This window comes from Lipotes vexillifer, unplaced genomic scaffold, assembly GCF_000442215.2.
Source record: "Lipotes vexillifer unplaced genomic scaffold, Lipotes_vexillifer_v1.1 scaffold509, whole genome shotgun sequence".
NCBI classification, from domain to species: domain Eukaryota; kingdom Metazoa; phylum Chordata; class Mammalia; order Artiodactyla; family Lipotidae; genus Lipotes; species Lipotes vexillifer.
Window position 1 is genome coordinate 696,285 of NW_006772054.1, and position 13,985 is coordinate 710,269.

Here is a 13,985-nt window from a genome sequence, read left to right on the forward strand (position 1 = left end):
TGCCTAAAGTAAAACATATTATAGGTTGAACCCATATAAAATTGCCAACATTCAATCATTTTTGACATATACAAAAATGTCAGTTTCATACGGTTCAACCTAATAATAAAGAGTGACTTGATTCTTTCAATCTGTTAGTTCTAAAGTTCAGTGTTTTAAGGATTCAGAAGACTATTGCAACCTGCCACTTTCCTTTGTAACTCTGTTACTATGGGAATTAGGTTCTACATCCCTAACAACTGACCACAAACAAATTTTGGAACACAACCCATTCATAAACTGAGGATTGCCTACAAAGGATGTTCTTTCCTAGGCAAGACAAGGCTGATGGACTGCATTTATTAGAATTACAGGCTAAGGAAACCACAAAAGACTTACTTTGGGTCTCCAGATATCGCTCTCAGCCTTCTGGCTCCAAAACATAATCATAATCTAAGGTTGTCTGGTGGGGAGCCAGGCCACTCCAGGGAGAACTGGAACCAGGGATACAATTCAACTCACGAGGCTGCAGGAAAGCCACAAGTCTGAACATGACTGCACAGCAAAGGCTGACTAATCTGAGGATGGACAGATAGTGGATGTAGTTGAAAACAGTGGTTCTCAATCATGCCTGTCCATTGGATAAACCTGTGGAGGTTTAAAATTCTTGGTGCCTATACATCCCCAGAAATCCTGATTTCACTGATCCAGAGTGTATCCTTGGCATCCAAATTCTACAAAGTCCCCTAGGCAATTCTAATGAGCAGTCCCTTTTAAGAACCATTGTTCTAAAAATCAGTCCAAAACCAGGAGAGAGATTCATGGGGTAAAAGCATAAATAGTATTTGAAGGTCCAAAATGAGCCCTTGATCCAGCATATCACCTGAACAAGTGAGGCCAGGGGTCAGAAGTCCATGTGGTGGGTGCCTGGAAGCATGCAGGCTGCCAGAAAGTCAGGAAGGCCTGTGGGTCATAGGCCCCAGTCCTGGGTACAGGGGACAGGGGGAGGGGACAGGGAAGCAGTGAGGGGTGATGGGGAGAAGGCCAGAAACCAGGCACAAAATTCCACCACTAAGAAAACTCTGAAGACATGGCAGGAATCAAAAAAACAAGGAGCTGTGCTTGACAGGCATGAAATAGCACCATGAAGCTGAACAGTGAGGAAATTCACTCAATGCTAAGTTCTCAGCTCCTTCTTTCCCTTCTCCCTACAGTCAGGATGGTTCCTACAGCAGCAAGGAGCCTTCATTAACCCAGCTGTAGGGGTAAAGGCTTCAGGGGCAAGAATCCAGCATGTCTTTACAGTTTTTCCCTCAGAATAAACCACCCACTTCCTCCTGTCTGCCATGCCCAAGAGAGGCCTGTTTCCTTTAAACTCTGCTCAAGACCTAATTCTTCAGGAAATTTTCCAATCTAAGGGCATAATTGATGTCCCAGTCTCTCGCCTCAATGTACAGTCATGCACAGTTGTACAGTTTGTACACTGCACAAAGGCACCCAGCTGAGAGGGGATGGAGACTAAAGTCATGTGGCCTGGAGCAGGGCTCTCTCTGCCCAGAGGATCGCCTTTCTCTAATTTGTACAACTCAGTGTAGGATAGCGGAAGCTCCAACAATGACTTGTATCTTTTCAAATATTTGCTGACTGAATGATTAATCTACTGATTCTAATCCATCTCCCCACAAAAATAGATGGATAAATGCTACATTTTAGACACCTCACAAGGCATTTGCACTTAACAGCAGACACATACATTTTCTTCCAAAAAAATTCTATCCAGTGTAGCAAGGGAAAGCTTGTACTCTGCCCAGCCAATTTTATCCACTGATGACAGCAGAGAAAAGCATAAGGGCCCCTTGTTTTGCTGTCTTTGTTTCCCACGTTATGAGTGAAATTGCACAGGAATTATGAACAGTTAGCAAATAGTGTATAAGTGACCAAAAATTAAATGACAGCTCTATGAACAGCCCCAGTGAAGCCAAGCTGCTGGAATTCTGGAACAAGAATTAGGGAATCGAGTTTTACCCCTGGCCCTGGCCCCAGTTCACTGATGACCTTCACTTGCTCTACATACCCAGCCTCCCAGAGTACCCACAGTGCTTTGTGGCCCATATTGCAGTGCAAAGATCATTAAGATGCTAATTGAATCTGAACATCTTGGATGGAGGCCACAGAATCAAGTCACTGCTGGGAGACCTCCTCAGATGTGTCTCTCACTGGGACCTTGCTCTCTCTAGGGCTACCGTTTGGATGTCAGTCCTTGACCGATGGGATTCATGGGAGGGGAAATGAGTTTTAGGAAATATCTCATTCCCCAACAGGACAGACATTCTTGAAAGAGCTTAACCCAACAATGTAGAAAAATTCAAGTAAAATGTGACTATGCCTTTAAAGAACAGCTACCTCCTGTACATTTGAACTGGCCTTATCTCTCTGCTCTTCCACACTATTCCCACCCACCCCCAGGCCTCACTCAATATTAAACCCTTTGATACCATGTGTTTTGTCCCATGATTCCATCACAAATTTTACATGCTCAGATGAAGATGACCCAAATGATGCCAAATGGACTTCATTTTCTGGCCTTTGTTTCTTTCTTCACCAGTAAAATCATCCCTTCTATTTGGGAAATCATATCTGTTCTGAAGGTGGGAACATGGTCCTCTCCCAGCTGACAGGGTTCTCTGAATACATGTCCAAGTCTGATTTGGTTGGTTGCCCAGAGAAGTATCTCCCTCCTCTAAAACTGGAGGCAACCCAAAGAGGGAGGGGGTGGGGAACACACCTTTAGAATTTATTCATATTTAGGTTCTGGTCTCGCATCCATTTCTTCCTCCCACTCAGTCACTGGAAAGCTCTGATAATGTAAAGAGTGTTTGGATCAAACAGAAAAAGGAAGTGCGTACTTAACATAAGTGGAGTTTTTGTTATCACACCTGGGTTCTAACCCTGTCTCAGGTGGGCCTGATTTGAGGGTCCTGCTCTAATAGTGTCCTCCCGTCCTAGTGCTGTCTTCTTCTGAGAACTTACAGTCTAAGACTGGGTGAGGGAAGGGCTGGCTTTTGTTTTGTGTACTATGCCTTACTTTGTTTTGTTTTGCAAAGAACCAAATCTCTCTCTTCTAAATTGGCTTTCACCTTGCTCACCTAGAAGAGGCCACAGACCTGAGCAACTGTGATGATACTCCCCTCCCTTCCACTCAGTTCACACCCGATGCCTGCACCCCAGATTTAAGAGATTCCAAAGTTGGACCAAGCTACCCCTAAAGTCCTTTCCAACTTGAGATTCTATAATAGTTTGAAAATTTTTCAACTACTGAAAAATTGTTTGCAGGTATAACCTCTTATGGTGTTTCTCCTTTTCATGATTCACTTTCAGCTAGGCTGGTTAAAATCAAAAGGAATAAAAAGTAATAAAACCACATGTCTGTGGTTATTATTATTAACAGGAAACTATAATTTGAAAACCTCAACCTTCTCCTGGGGCCAGGGTGAGATGTATAACATCTATACTTGTACCTTTAATTTTCTTTTCTACTTTATTTTTCTTCTCTAGAAAAAGTATCCTCTAAGCAAATGAACAAAAAAGCAGAATATATTTAAGCTATAAATATATATGATTTAATTTACACACTCATATAAAATTAAATGGGTAGGAATGCAGGGTCCAATCTTTGGAAAGACTTAAAACCACCTTGCTGAGCGGTTCTCAACTAGGAGCAATGTTTTCCCCCAGAGGACATATGGCAATGTCTGGGGACATCTTTGGTTGTCACAAATGGGGAGTGTAGGTAAGGGTGCTATTGGTGACTAGTGAGTAAAGACCAGAGACACTGCTAAACAACATATAATGCATAGATCAGGCCCCACAACAAAGGATTATCCAGCCCAAAATGTCAATGCCACTGTTGAGAAACCCTGGTCTAGATGTATGAACGGTTCTAGAAATAAAAAGCCATTGTTTTTCCATACAAAAGAGAAAGCCATTTATTCTCATTAGTAAATAGTAGACTCACTAAGTCAGACAATCTCAGAAATAGCAGTAAATATGAAGGAACAACATAAATTTGAGTGTAAGGACTTAAAGAGGTGGGGCTTGCAGCTTCTCCCTTTAATAGAGGTGCGCTGTGCTACAGAGCAATATCCTCCATGAGCCAGAAAGAATGCTGCTGCCACCTAGGGGATGAAAAGGGATCCTCAACAGCACCGCATTCCTAGCTCCAAGGGCAGGAGCCACAAGGTCTGCAGGCATACAATGCACATATTTCCCACATTCATAACACTGAAAAGAAAAAACATACCTTTGGTTGTATGGCAAGCAATTGTTTACAGCTTTTTAAAAGTCTATATGACTCAGAGTCTACAGTGCCTTCAATTAATTTTATTTTCACTATTTCACTTGTGTGATATAAAATGGAACGTTTAGGTTTCTGATAAGGATAACAGGTTTGGTGGCTGTTTTTATTCTCATAGTTAATTGGGGTGGAAAGGGGTGAGGCAGTCAATGGCCCCAGAACTCTCTGGTAGGACCTGCTCTTCCACTCACCCTATTCTTTGGATCATAGCAAGACAATGGTAAGTTCTTAAAAAATTATAAATCAAAGGAATTCCTTTGCTTTAAAAAAAAATTATGAAATTTAAAGAATTAAATAGACTCTAAGGAAATGAAAATTAAGAAGGACCAGAATGTAGATGGAATTCTCTGGCCAGACACATTGTTACACACACACACACACACACACACACACACACACACAGTCCATAGAGATGACAGCTGAAAGAACTTCTCTAAGAACTTTGAGAAGAGCGGAAAGAGGGAACTTACACCACCTTCCCTGCACTTTCCAGAGAAGCCAGACCCCAAGCTGGAAGAGTGCAGTTTACCCAGAATTGTAGGCTCCATTTTCATTCTTTCCTGTGTTCTTCCTCAAGCTTTACCAAGGCTGGATGGGCTGAACCTTGACTATTTTTCATGTGTCAAAGTTAGAAAGCTTCCAACTCCTTCACCATGGAGATTCCTAAACATCTTAAAACAATGAGAAAACTTACTGTGATCTTCACAACATGCCTTTTGAATGGGTTCTGAACTCTATTTCTGTGTTTTAGACTAAGAAATGGTGATTGGTTGGTTGGTTGGTTGGTTGGTTGGTTTTTTAGGATTAGGACATTTTATCCTGACCCACCCGGTCCTTTAGTTCCCAGACCAGCTCAGAGTTCAGGGTGCTTGCATGAAAGGGGATGGCTCTCCCTCCTTACTCTTTTAAGGGAGCAGCCCTACCCACCTACTGCCTCTGACTTTGCTGTGATCCTGCAAATACCACAATCCTGAGCTTATTCTATTCAAGGGTAAAAGCCTTCAGGGAAACTACCATCAGAGCAAGAGAATAGAAACTCATGTTATAACTCAGACATGATTCAATAATTGGTCAAAAAAAATCTGATTATCCGTATGACGTCTTTTACAGTCCACAGACAACACATGATGGGTGGGTGGATGGATGGATGGACAGATGGACAGAGTGAGCAAGGAACAAAATTTTATCAGAGTTACAGCATTTCCATGAATTTTCTACAGCCCAATACTCCTAAACAAAGAACCTCATGCAATTTTACACAAAAAAGCCCTTTCTTAGACAAATGCAAAGTTTTATTTAGGGAAGATATTGTCATTAGTGTATATATTATATTAAGTATTAATGTGGGTTGCACAAAAAAATCATCTGTTTACCTATTTCACAGTTATTCTGAAAATCAAGTGAGATAAGGTAAAGACAGCTTTAAAGGACAGTATGCATATACAAGATGTCATTGTTACTGCCAAATACAGTGAAACTGAATTGAAGCAACTTGTATGTCACAGAGTCACTTTTCCTGAAGGTGACAGCATGTCTCCATGGACACAGATGCTTATTCATTCAAATATCGCATATACTGAACTACTCCTCCCCCCCAAAAAAAAGGGAAACATGACTTGATAAGAAGACAGCGTAACTGGAAATTGGAACATCCCCCATTCAATTCCAGGAAATATGGTTCTTGTGTCTAGCCTAGCTCATTATTTTATCTTATGAAGATATTCCAGAATATCTACCGGAAGCTCTTCTTCATCGAGATATCTATTGTTTGCGTTTTATATGATACTGGGGGAATGTTTGTGATGCACTGATATGTAAGGAAAGCAAGAAACAAAATTGTATATTACAAGGTCTCAATTATGTAGGAAAAATGTGTGAAAGTAATATTAGTGATTATCTCTGGATGGTGAGTTTAGAAAGTTCTTTCTAGTGAGGATCCAATACTTTTTAACCTTTTGATTCTTATGAAAGTTACATATGCATATTTTAAAGGTATTTTGTTATAAAAGGCTTATAATTTTAAAAAAAAACACAGATTTCCCTGGCCCACCTCTTTCTACCACCAATTTCTTCCCCTCAGAGGCAACTAATAATTCTTTTTAGATGTTCGTTTTAGTTTTTGTCTCCTTATTTTTAAATAACATATTTATGTAGCTATTTCTTGATGTTTCAGATTTAGATATTATCTGTGTCTTCCTATTAAGGAAGAGGAAGATTTAGCTTTTTTTTTTTTTTTCAGTACGTGGGCCTCTCACTGTTGTGGCCTCTCCCGTTGCGGAGCACAGGCTCCGGACACGCAGGCTCAGCGGCCACGGCTCACGGGCCCAGCCGCTCCGCGGCATGTGGGATCTTCCCGGACCGGGGCGTGAACCCGTGTGCCCTGCATCAGCAGGCAGACTCTCAACCACTGCACCACCAGGGAAGCCCAGATTTAGCATTCTTGATGCCTCTGCATGTTCATGAATTCCTTGTTCCCCAGACTCCAGTACATTATATCATTAATTATTATGGAATCACTATTCAGTATTTACAGTACTATGACCATCTCAGTATCATCCACATTTCTACGTACATACAATTTTAGAGTTAATAACAGTCTCTTTTCTTTGTTTAATTAATATTCTATATATCCATCCCCAAAATCTGTATCAAAGGAATAAATCTTTTCTCAATGCATCAAGCACATTAGAATTCTATGAGCTTTATCCTTCCCCTTGTAACACCTTTCTGGAGCCTTCTGTGCCCCTGTTCTCTCTGGATTTGTTGCTCTCCAAGCCTGTTTCACAGCTTTTGTATCTGAATCTTCCTTCACCATCATCCTGGAGACTTCTTTGGTTTATCTCCTGAGCTGAGTTTCTGATTTTCTGGATCCCTTGTTTTCCTCTTTCCTGGAATATATCCTCTAGTTTTCCTTAAGCACATATACTAGTATTAACTAAGAAGAGGTAAATGGCAGATAAAATTTTGAGACCTTACATGTCTGAAAAAAGCTTTATTGTTTCCTCAGATTATGAGATTGGCTGGGTATGAAACTGTAGCTTGGATATCATTTTCCCTCAGAATTCCTCATTTTTCTATTGAGAAGACTGATGACACTCCAATTCTCATTCATTTCATTGTAATCTGTTGGGGGTTTTTTTTTTTTCCACCTAAAGCTTTTAGGACATTTTCTCTGTGCCAGTATTTTTAAGTCTTACAATGATACGAGCTGTGAGATAAATTCTCCCATCTATTTGTAACTTTAAAATTTCAATCTAGAATTTTACATCTCTCAGTTCTAGAAATGATTATTTTTCCTTTACGGAAAAAAAAAAGTTGGATTTTGCACCTACTGGATTAATCCTTTGATTGTTTTGTTTAAATTTCTTTTCTCCTATTTTTCTGCTTCTTTATCATTTTGTTGTACTTTCTGGGAGATTTCCTCAACTTTATCTTCCAATTGTGCTATTAAAATGTTTATTTGTGCAATCTTGTTTTTAAGTTCTAAGACCTCTTTTTGGTTCTCCGAATATTTCTTTTTACGTCATTCTGTTCTTGCTTTATAGATAATATCATCTTTTGTCTCCCTGAGGATATTATTCATAGTTTTACTTCTTTTAGGCTTTTCTTTTCTCTGTTTCTTGCATTTTCTCAGCTTCTTTCATGGCCCTCTTGTTCCCATTGTCTTGTTGGGGTCTGTCTTTCATATTAGCAGCTGTTTTCAGATGACTGATATTCTTGGCCATCACCCATACTTTAAAAATGAGGCAATAAGAAGCTGACTGGGAGCTCTACTGGGAGCTTGAAGTAATACACTTCACTGTGGGATTGTTTGATAGACCCCTACCTGATACTGTCTGTACATCTTTCCTCTCTGGCTCATTTCACCCTTCACTCTCTTGCCCAGGTGGTGCAAGCCTGGCTGGAGGCCTGCTCTTGAAGGCAAGTCGGGAAAGGAGGCTGAGGACCTCTCCATGCACTATGCAGACTTTTACTTAACCCCTCAGTAGAGTCTCTTCCACTACAAGGTGTGGTTCTACCATACAAATTAGTTCCCATGCGACTGGCATAGAGAAACATTGTCAGTATAATGCGGAAGTCGCACTAATTCACATGCGATATTTCCTAAGCATGAGAGAACAGACTGTGGAGTGGAATTTCAGATTTCAGCAGACAAGGGAAAAGCTTTCGTATCAGTTGCTGCACTGGCAACAGGAACCGTTTTGCTTGTATTTTGAAAATTAAAAACAAGCACCTCTACCTGGGCTTCTACCCCAAAGAGGCTACACCCCAGCCCTGCATGGCTTTTGACTCCTGGCAGGTTGTACTGCCTCTCAGGACCTTAAGAGCAGCCAAACTGACTTAAAATGCCGCTTCTGTCTACACTGTGTGAGTTACTAGCAGCCCTGCCCTCATGTAAGTGCTGCCAACATTCCCACTCAATTATTTCTCCAACTTCTTATTACATACCAGCCATAACAGGCCCCAGCCACAATAAGTTGCCTGCCTTCACAGACCAAGTTATTTCCCTGAGTATCAATTATTGTTTTTATTAATGCTTTGCATAAGTTTTGAGTTCTCTGCCCCAATCTTTCTTTCTTTTTAATTTTTCCCATGTGGTCTTTTATGTTTAGGGTGCAAGTTTGAAACCTGTGGGTTTTTTCAGGAATCCCATCCTTACGGTGTCTTATGGTAGATTGTTTGAAAAACTGGCCACAAGTTCTCCTCTCTTTGTATCCATACCCCTTTGTAGCTCATGTGACTTTGCAGCCCTGTCCATCAAGAGGTAGAATCTCTCTCTCGTCCCCTTGAATCTGAGCTGGCCTTGTGGCTTGCTTTGCCCAGCTAAATGCATGGAAGAGATGCCGTGTCATTTCCCAGTCTAAGACTCAAGCATCCTTGCAGGCTTCAACTTGCTCTCTTGGAAACCTGCCCAGCCAAGGGGAAAAGCCCGGGCTTAGCCTGCTGGAGGATGAAAGACCCTATGAACCAGAAATGGGTCAGCCCAGCTTTCCCAGCTGAAGCCCCAGAGATATGGGGCAGAGGCAGGGAGGGTATCTTTGTATATCTGCTTTTGATCCATATCTTTAGCCAGTTTTTCTACTTCTGACCCGAATGTACCCCCAGTTTCAGAAATACCTGGGGTCCCAAATCACTGAGCCTTGCTGAGTCTCTGTAGGAAGAACATTATTGCTTCTGGGCCTCCCCTACTCCTGGCTGAGGTTTCCGTTTCCCCAAGTCAGCTTGCTTAACCCTTATTCACACCTTTCCTGCGTTCAAAATGCTATTGCTGTGTCTTCTCCTGCTCTCTTTGTCCTTGATTTTGTTGCCTTTTACTTCCTAACTGCAAAGTGTAGTGGTGCTTTCAGAGAACAAGTAGAAAAACACATATGTTCAATCTGCCAAATAAGAAGAAATCTCCTCACTTCATTTTATAGATGAGGACACTGAAGTCATAGCAGCTCAGTGGCTTGTCCAAAGCCACCTACGTGGTTAGTGAAACATCTGGAACCCCCCGGAGCCCTGGGAGCAGTCAGTGTTCTTTCCTCTCTTCCATGCTGTCTCCAGGACTATGCCAGGAAGCCCATGTAACAGGACTAAAGGTTATCCTAGTTGATATGATTGCAGGTTTCTTCTGTACAGCACACAAGATCCTGCAGTGCCACTGTCTGTGCCATCCTTGACAACCAGTAGTATTAGCCAATTCACCACACATCCTGAAGCAAACAGTAAAAATATACTGTATATTGTATAAATATGTGATCTCTGCTGATGTCTAAACTATCATTCACATAGAACTGTGAATTTTTTTCTTGCAAATGATCTGTAGATGTTCAGACACAAATTAGAAAATGTTCAAAAGGTATTTAGAATTCTAACTACCTAAACAAATGCTCATGCTCTAAACAAAACTGCAAGGTATATATAGCGTCCTTACTGGACAGGTAAATCATCTTGAGCCAGTAAGAAGCAGCCAGAACTGGGTGCTTCAGAGCAATGTCAACAACCCTTGCTGATGCCTAATGGACCACAGACCAGTTACAGGTTTCTAGTTTCTGCCAATAATCACCACTGATTATGAGGAAGGGCATGGTTCACGTGGTGGGGTCGCTTATGAGAAGCCTACATGGGCTGCCACGACCCTCCCTGCCCTCTCCATGGACCATGCTCAGCTCTACCGCAGGACTCCAGTGAGCATCAGGCCAACACGGGCTCAAAGGTGCAAACAGAACCCCCCAGCGGTACGAAAGCACTGCATCTAGATCAGTAAGAGACTCCTCTTGCCTTTTTCTACGACTGTACACTGTCTAAATCAATGGATCCCGAGAAACAGTTTAGTTTCCACCTCTACTCAGTGTAGCCACCCCTGACACAGGATGATCAATCCCTACCCGGCTTATGGCTTCAGGGTCTTTCACCAGTTGTCCACCTCCCTTTAGCTATCCCTAACTTCCTTTGCTTAGCACTATACATAGACTCCTGCCCCATACAAAGGGTCTGCTCAGTCCCCATTAGGGCCCTTGCCAGGGCTGTTCTGCTGCCTGCGCTTCACCTCCTTTGCAGTAATGATAGTTGCCCACACCTACTGCACTCTTGCTCTTACTACGCACTCTGCTAAACGCTTTACAGGCATCATCTCTTGCCAAACCAAAGACAACTTTATGAGGTAGATACACTTCTCTTCAGCTTAGAGAAGAGGAAACTGAGACGTCGGGAAGTTCTGAAATGCCCCAGTTTACAGACCTAATAAGTGTGGGGATGAGCCTAGCTCTGCCAGATTCTAGAGCTGAGTTCTTAACCACTATGTTTGGATAGTTATTGTAGAACCAGAGCAGGGCAGAGAAGTTTAGATTTTATGTGGTAGCAAATTTGGAGCCTGGGAGATTTCAGTATACATGATTTAAGAGTTCGCTGGCAGAGGTCTTCAGAAGGGTTTGGTGTTGGAAGAGTTATTCAGCAAAGTACTCTGGAACTTAGCTAACAGCGAAGTGACCCAGGCCTGAACTAAGAGCAAATAGGGGCAGAAATAAGAAAATAGAAATTATTTCACAGAATACCCAATAGAATTTGACGTCATACCACATTATGTTTAAAAAAAAATACAGAATAAAATGGTTGAGTCAAAAATGTCCCCCAAATTAGAAAATTGAATGATTTTGAAAATTTTGAGGTCACTGGTATAAACAGAGCATTTTGGAGAAGCTGATGAGTTTGGTATTGGATGTGTTCAATTAGAACTTATACACAGAACATGTTGGAATGTTATGATAACCCAATCAATCAAGTATCCGTTTAAAAATAAACATTGTAAGTAGAGGTCAATACCCAATGATTAAACAACTAAATTTGCAAGACCCTGTGGTAGGCACTGTTAGAAATAAAATGTGGGCACGATCTAGAGAGTATAGTGAGGGAGACGACAATGCACAAAATAACATAAAACAGAAAGGGATAAGAACTACAACAAGAATATAAGCTAAGTGCTGTAGGATTGAGAAAGGCAAGAGATTAATTCCTTCCGGGGAAACTGGAGAGCATCTGAGACTGATGGAAGGCCAAAGGACAGAGAAGATGGAAAGGACATTCCCAGTGGAGTAACCAATATCAGTGAGTCCAAGGGAATGGGAGTAGCAACTAGTCCAGAAGCCTGAAACATAAGATTCCTGGATGGGGGAAGAGAGGATGGGAAATACCAGGCTTGGGAAGTAGATTGAAGCCAGATAATACAGGGCCCTAGGGTCTAGACTAAGCTGTTTGGACTTTGTTCTACAGCAAATGGGAGTCATCCAAAGTTTTAGAGCAAGGAGTGACAGGTTCACGTGTGCGTCATATGCTAACCTTTCACTTCCGTAAATGAATGTTTGATTTACATAAAATAAATAAAATTCTGCTTTATATCTCTCCTCAGTCACTTCATTTCCTTTGGCAAAGCTTGCCCTTAGGTTAATATTCCTGAGTTCTTTTGCATTTTTATGTCCCACACAGTACTTCTAATTAACCTTCTATCTAACCTGAAGCCCTTCTTCTTTCCTTTTTGGTTAGAACTGAAAATATCATCAATGTTTACCAGCGATACAGTCAAAATAATGTTTCCTCTTTTATTTCAATCCCAACGTCTACTTCAGATACTCTACTAGTTTGACCCAAATTCCATTTATAGCTGGATGTAACAAAAGGAGGACTTGCTCTGCATGCTTCAACCAATGCTTTCCTTGGGCAAATTCTTATATTGTGGCATCTTTGGGTGCCCTTTTTCAAAGAATTCATAGTTTCAGAGAAAAGGGATCTGAAGAAGTGAAAACACATTCATTTCTCTCATAAGGACAGAATTCCTGCTTTAAAGAGGAGGGAAAAAGGTCCAGAATGAGATAACACCATTTAAAAACTCAGTCCAGTCTTTTTCAACCTGTCCAACCAGAACAGGAGAAAATTCGAGGCACTAAACCTCTTAATTTTCTCTTCAAAGCAGCAACAGAGACAGTTCACCAAAAAACAGAGTTGTAATGCATTATATTCTCAGCAATTTTCTTCTAATTGTTTAGTTAAAATCCTTCCTTCTGTAAAACAAACGCATTCTACCATATCCCAAACCCAATAAAACAATGAAGAACAGAACTTCCCTTCTTGCCTTTACCATATTTCAAATTGAATTCCTTTTTAAACTCCTAAAGACTAAGTATTACATTGGACAGTCGTCATGTAATTAAAGAAATTCAGCCCCATAGTATTTTTTTCTCTCTTGTGAATACCAGCTCATCCCCAGAACAACAAAGGATCCCAGAACACAGGCTTCCATCTGCCTTTTTCCCTCCCCACCCCTCCAAAACACATGCTCCTCTTCAGTTTCTCAGAACACATTACACTCACATGCCTACACGGAGCATGGATGAAGTTGGGTGGGAGCAACGCCACAGGAACATGGGGGTCAAGGCGGAAAGGAGAACTCGCACCCCTGCTAAAGCTGCTATTCAGCTGTAGTTTGGGAATGAGGTCCAATGTTGCTTGATCTTCCTTTTTTTTTCCCAAGAGAAGTAGGAATTCAGGAATCTACTTATTTTGCAAATATTTAAACTAAAAATTAAAAAAAACCTTTGTAGAACACTATGTGGACCAAAGAAGTTGTGGGCTGGCCCCGATGAGCAATCCAGATCCTGCACCAAATACTAGGCCTGTCTTTTCTGTAGCTTCTTCAGTGTTATTTCTCCTGGAACTCGTGACATAACTAAAGGAAGAGAAACCATCAACAGGCAGGTGTAATTCTGATATTCCACTGCCCTCACTTTCTTCTAGATTTCCTACCTTCTCTGTAAGTTCTGTCCCCTCCTCTCCTAAACTCTACCCCAAAGGGTCTCCTTGCCCATTCCAGTCAACAGATAATGTGCTGCCGTGCCATCAGCAAAAAGATATCTAAGAAAACCCTCAGGAGGCCTTACTAGTCCCAACTACCAGAAATGATTCCCTAGCTGTGTCTCCTGAGATTCCCCAGAAAGACTGCTTCCCTTGACTTAAGAAAGAATAAACTACATTGAGTCATATCCTACCAGTCAAAAAGTTTTCCCCTGGAAAGTAAGTTACGTTGCCTCCAAACCCCAAGTTAGCCTTCTCATCCTGGGTCTTCCCCTTCTATGTACTTGACCCTGGACAGCACATTCACAGAGCAGCAAACACTCTT